The sequence below is a fragment of the Tachyglossus aculeatus genome, chromosome 5 (genome assembly GCF_015852505.1).
Source record: "Tachyglossus aculeatus isolate mTacAcu1 chromosome 5, mTacAcu1.pri, whole genome shotgun sequence".
NCBI lineage: Eukaryota > Metazoa > Chordata > Mammalia > Monotremata > Tachyglossidae > Tachyglossus > Tachyglossus aculeatus.
This window is the reverse complement of record NC_052070.1, coordinates 83,201,278-83,207,613: the sequence shown is the minus strand read 5'-3', so window position 1 is coordinate 83,207,613 and position 6,336 is coordinate 83,201,278. Positions and strand designations below refer to the sequence as shown.

At 42.0% G+C, this 6,336-nt stretch overlaps 1 non-coding gene across 1 annotated transcript; it reads right to left on the bottom strand.

Annotated features, from left to right (window-relative positions):
* Window positions 1-5,822: 5,822 nt before the first annotated feature.
* Window positions 5,823-5,962, bottom strand: LOC119929205. The gene has a single exon (XR_005451341.1). It is a non-coding gene; the product is annotated as a small nucleolar RNA SNORA7 (small nucleolar RNA).
* Between the last annotated feature and the right edge of the window lie 374 nt (window positions 5,963-6,336).

Genomic DNA, 6,336 nt, shown 5'->3' with positions numbered 1-6,336 from the left:
CAAACTTATCTCTGAACTGTGATCCCACCTCATCTCTCCTGCTTCAATCATTTGTTTTTACTGTGACCTCAGTCTTCCCTACCTTCAAAGCCTTCTTAAAATCCCTCTTCCTCCACAAGCCTTCCTTGATTAATTTCCACCCCACAAGTAATGTCAACCAAGTCACCTGCAGTATATATATATATTTATACCCACTTTCAGGGTCTTGTGAATGCACATAAACTGTTTATTTGATTATTTTGATTCTTCTAATTGTAAATATCTTTGTTATTGTTCCCCTTGCTAAAATGTAAGCTTGTTAGCAGGAAAACTATTTCGACCTTCTGTTGTACTCTCTAAAGTGGTTAGTTCAGGGTGTTGTGCTTGTGGTTGTTCAAAAAAGTCCATTACTAACAATAATCATTAGTAGTAACTGTGGTCTGTGTACCAGGCACTGTACTAAGCACTGGTGTGGATACAAGTAAATCAGGTGTCTGGACACAATCCTGTCCCATATGGGGCTCACAGTCTCAATCCCCATTTTACAGATGAGATAACTGAGGAACAGAGAAGTGAAGTGACTTTCCCAAGGTCTCACATCAGACAAGTGGTGGAACCTGGATTAGAACCCATGACCTTCCAACTCTGAGGCCTGTGCTCTAACCACTACACCATGCTGCTGCTTCTTACTATTACACATGTGTTGATATTCCTTCATACTTCCCAGATGAATAAGATTGTTAAACCCAAAAGAAGGTTGAGATAACACCAGATGGTACTTGGGCATTTTGTGCAGACGTATGGAATAAGGATATGGCCCTTTGTTGAGGAATATAAATCATGAGCAACAAAAGCCCTCTGGTTTTTTTAAAGAATGCTATTTTTTTTAATGTGGTTTTTTTTTTTATTTTGTTGTATGACACTTGTTAAGCACTTACTATGTGTCAGGCACTGTATTTAAGGGTTGGAGTAGATACAGCGTGGCTTAGTGGAAAAAGCAAGAGCTTGGGAGTCAGAGGTCATGGGTTCTAATCCCATATCTACCACTTATCAGCTGTGTGACTTTGGGTAAATCATTTCACTTCTCTGGGCCTCAGTTACCTCATTTGTAAAATGGGGATTAAGATTGTGAGTCCCACATGGGACAATCTGATTACCTTGTACCTGCCCTAGTGCTTAGAACAGTGCTTGGTACATAGTAAGTGCTTAACAAATTACTCTATTATTACTCTATTTATTTTACTTGTACATATCTATTCTATTGATTTTATTTTGTTAATATGTTTGGTTTTGTTCTCTGTTTCCCCCTTCTAGACTGTGAGCCCACTGTTGGGTAGGGACTGTTTCTATATGTTGCCAACTTGTACTTCCCAAGTGCTTAGTACAGTGCTCTCCACACAGTACATGCTCAATAAATACGATTGATTGATTGAACAAATACTATTATTATTATTATTATTATTATTATTATTATTGTACAAATTTGTCAGATTGGACACAATCCCTGTCCCAACATGGGATACACAGTTTTAATCCTCATTTTACAGATGAGGTAACTGAGGCCTGGAAAAATTAAGTGACTTGCCCACGATCACACAGCAGACAAGTGGCAGAACTGGGATTAGAATCCAAGTCTTTCACGCTCCCAGGCCCATGCTCTATCCATTAGACTAAGTTCTTCCCCCAAATGTTATGTGTAAGAAGTCCCTAGAAACTCAGCCTAGGGCCAAGTGTGAATTCATCCAGCTGGCTAAGCAGAGATCATCTGAGTCTTCCCAGAATGTTTCAGCAGGCCGAGTTCCCAGGTCTACCTTTCAGATGGCCTTGACAATATCTTTGCAGAGCAGGGCTGAGCAATGGTAATCTCATCTGAAGCACGTTCAGTAAAGAAGGAAAAACAAGAAAATCATTTTGTCTTCCATCACAGAACTATATCACCTATAGCTTATCACTGAAGTATTTGCCAGCAAAACTAATTAAATCTTGCTTCGACCTTTTCAAAGGTGACCTGAGACTTCAGCCAGTGGGTATTTCAACTAGGCAGGAAACAAGTTACGCCTTCACGCACACCCAAGTATCCCTTTTCAACAAACGGTCTGTAAACATTTTCTCACCTTTTACAAGCCACATGACCAATATGAATAGTTGGGGCCACTGATGACACTTGAATGCCAGCCCCTTAAATGTATGATTTCCTTGGCTCAATATCAGGCATTCAGCATAACCCTATGATTATTTTATTGACGTACTGTGGTGTAGTGGATAGAGTATGGGCCTGGGTTCTAATCATGGGTTCTAATCCCAGCTCCACCATTTGTCTCCTTTGTGACCTTGGGCAAGTCACTTCAATTCTCTGTGCTTCAGTTACCTCATCTGTAAAAAGGGGGGACTGCGAACCTTACATGGGACAAGGACTGTGTCCAACCCAATTTGCTTGTACAGCACTTATAGTACAGTGCTGGACACATAGTAAGCACTTAACAAATACCACATATATATATATATATATATATATATATATATTGCATTCACACAAACCTAGAGCCTTCCTGTAGTTGGGGATCTCTGACCCCCTCATCAGTTTTAGAGCTGTTGCCTTCCTGTCCAAGATCTGGTGAGTACGGGTGCCACTTCTGAGCCATGGACCTTGGGGGCCAGGAATTGTGGTAGACAGAACCTGGGCAAAAAATTGCCTAGTACCTTATCTGTACCAAAGTGGAGATGGACCAGTGAAAAACAGATATTTGGCCACCCTAAGTAAGGCATGTGAGAAATTACCCACTTCAATTTGAGAACTGCACAAGAAGAACGGATCCATCCTTTGGGTTTTCAGATGATCCTAATGAAGGTGAGGCCCAGGAGATAACTGCCATGAGATTCTAAGTTTTTAGTACAGTGCTCAAGCACTTAGTACAGTAATTTGCACACAGTAAGTGCTCAGTAAATATGATCGAATGAATGAATGCCATTCCTTGCATATCGTACGCAAGTACATTGTCACTTAACTGTGCTTTTGTGTTCACTGCCTGCATTGTCTGGCATTATTTTCAACTGTGCTTCAATAAATCAGTGGTATTTTTTGAGTGCTCACTGTGCTCAGAGAAGTGTACTCTTGGGAGAGAACAATTCGACAGAGCTGGTAGACACGTTCCCTGCCCACAAGGAGCTTACAGCCTAGAGCTCAATATCATGATCTTCTCAGAGCCCATACTCTGAAAGAACCCATTCTAAACTGCTCCACACCCGGGTGAATTGAGCTGTCCCTGCCTATGCCACATCATCTGAGAGAAGCAGCATGGCTCAGAGGAAAGAGCACGGGCTTTGGAGTCAGAGGTCATGGATTCAAATCCCGGCTCTGCCAATTGTCAGCTATGTGACTTTGGGCAAGTCACTTAACTTCTCTGTGCCTCAATTACCTCATCTGTAAAATGAGAATTAAGATTGTGAGCCCCCCATGGGACAACCTGATCACCTTGTAATCTCCCCAGCGCTTGGAACAGTGCTCTGCACATAGTAAGTGCTTAACAAATGTCATTATTATTATTATTATCTGAGTTCTTGCTTCAGAATGGGCCTTTTAAGACATTTCTTCTGTTCTCCTTTTATGTTCACCTTTCTTCAGTTGCAAGATGCGGGATGTGCAAAATCAACAAACATCAACTCACCTATTGTTTAATGGACCAAAACGAACATCCAGTGTTCTCATTAAAGTGCTCTTGGTGATGGTTCCAGAATCTTGCTAGTAAAAGTGATTTACTTTCCTCCTGTCAAACTTCCCAAACTAACTGTTACTAGATTCTTTGACTGTCTTGAATAAGTGATGTTGACTGCCTTGAAATATTGGGTGCTTCTTCCAAACAGCAATAAATAATGTATATTTTTCACAGCATCCTTGTAAATCCACATCGTACGTCATTTCCGTCAGGAAGATGAATCAGCCCAGTAATAGCCCAAGCTCAGAAATAAATTTCTACAGCAAGCAATGGACAAGGAAGAACAGAAGCCTGAAATCCGAAGGAAATGGGGAGTAAGATATTTATACTAGCTGTCACTTTACGGTCAAGAATTAATGTTGATGTTCTGCCACATTCTCTCTGTACCATCCTTTACAATTGATGCTCATTGATCTCCCTGCTTGCAGTTACTTTGTGAATCAGCCTCACACAGTTACACCAATGACCATCCCCTCTGCTTTCAGAACTCATCCTTCCTGAGACTTGGCTTGTATATTTTGCTGATCCAGTTACATAAATCATCATGACAGCCTTTATGGACCACGGGACAAATAACACTTTACAGTCCACTGAGACTGACAATACATTACCCAGTACACCCAAGAGAATGGGATTCTGGCCATGGAGGGTTGTGATATTAGTAGAAGGTTCTATAGCATAGTGTTATGATCATACAGAAACAGCAAAGGGTGACTCAGACCCTGCTCTCTCCCCCAGCCAACAGAGTGATGACTAAAATGCAGTTACAAGGAAGTCTAGCAATGTTTTCTCCCTCATCCAATGGGGTCATAATGAAAAGAAATAGCCAAAACAGCAGCATGCAAGATTTAGGTTAGATATAAGGAGGGATATCCTGACAAGGTATTCAAATAGGTTATTGAATGAGTTTGTGGAATTTCCTTTTTTTATTAATATGGTATTTAAGCACTTACTATGTGCCAGGCACTGTATTAATTCATTCATTCAACTCTATTTATTGAGTGCTTACTGCAGGCAGAGAATTGTTCTAAGTACTTGGGAGAGCATAATCCAACAATGAACAGATAAATTCCCTGCCCCAAACGAGCTTACAGTTTAGAGGGGAAGACTGTAGTAAGCACTGGAGTAGATATAAAATGACGGGGTTGGACACAGTCCTTGTCCCAAATAGGGCTCACAGTTTTAATCCCCATTATACAGATGAGGTAACTGAGGCACAGAGAAGTTAAGTCACTTGCCCAAAGTCAAACAGCCGACAAGTGGCAGTGTCGGGATTAGAACCCAGGCCTTTGGACTCCCAGATCTGTGGTCTTTCCACTAGGCCATGCTGCTTCTTGGATGGTCTTTGAAAAAGGGCAAACCTTAATCTGCCTTTCATGGTTTAGGCTTCATCTTGCCTGAAGTCAGGGTGATAATTTCTCAGGGCTAATCACAGCACTGGGAGTCTTGAATTTTATACTTCATGTGGCTGACAATGGCAAAAGGAAGATGCTTATTCCAGAAATGAACAGAGTTTATAGGTACCTTTGAACAGATACATTTCCTCCTCTTCCCCAAATCCTCTCCTATTCAAAGAGCTCAGGGAAACATCTTTGAACCACAATGCAGGGTTATTAAGGGCATTCTCTTTGCCTGAGGGTGTTGTTCTAGTCTTGTATTGGAATTCACCCAAGTGAAATATTTTTCATTTCCCAAGTAGTTGGGGCTTGTGTGCCCCCGGCAAAGTCTGTTTAAAATAGCAGGTTGGGCAAAAGCAGGAGCAGTGCTAGATAGTGAGGTCCTATGGAAAGGGTAGAGTTCCTCTGACCTCTGAGAGTGATGACCTTAGCCTCCTTTTGCAAAAGTGTCATCAAACACTGCAATCCACAGACAGGACTCAGATGACCCAGGCCACAGGCAAAAGTTAGTCTTGACTTATGCTGTCGAGTTGTCTCCAACCCATAGCAACTCCATTGACTCATATCTCCCAAAATGCCCCACACTCCATCTGCAATTGTTCTGGTAGTGTATCCATAGAATGTTCTTGGTAAAAATATGGAAGTGGTTTTCCACTGCCTTCTTCCATACAGTAAACTTGAATCTCCACCCTCACCTCTCTCCTATGCTGCTGCTGCCCAGCACTGGTGAGTGCCTTGTAGCAGACTGCCTTCCACTCACTAGCCACCGTCCAAGCTTGGAATGGAATGGTTTTACCTCTGCTTGACTCTCTCTCTCCGATAGCCAAGACTGGTAGAGTACTGGAAGCTCTCCAGTTGCGATCCTGAGAGGGGCAAGAGTCAATAGGGGTTACTGAAACAGAAATCCTCATCCCTCTGAAACCACAACCCTTGCCCTCATACCCCTCCAGTAACATAGCAGTGCAGATCTCAGATTCTTTCAAAAATAGTCCCACTAGTCCTAATCAATCAGTGGTATTTATTGAGCACTTACTGTGTACAGAGCACTGTACTAGGTGCTTGGGAGAGCCTGAATAATCAGATGAGAATTGTTATGGCTACAAATGTTCTGCAGCCCCCATATAATCAGGACTGTAGAGTCCAAGGGACAGGGCCTAATGACCAGTACAGCCTCCTGAACTTCCTTCTCCATCCTCAGCAGCATAGAGTATCCACAAACTCCAGTACAGCATTTAGAATATCAGTTT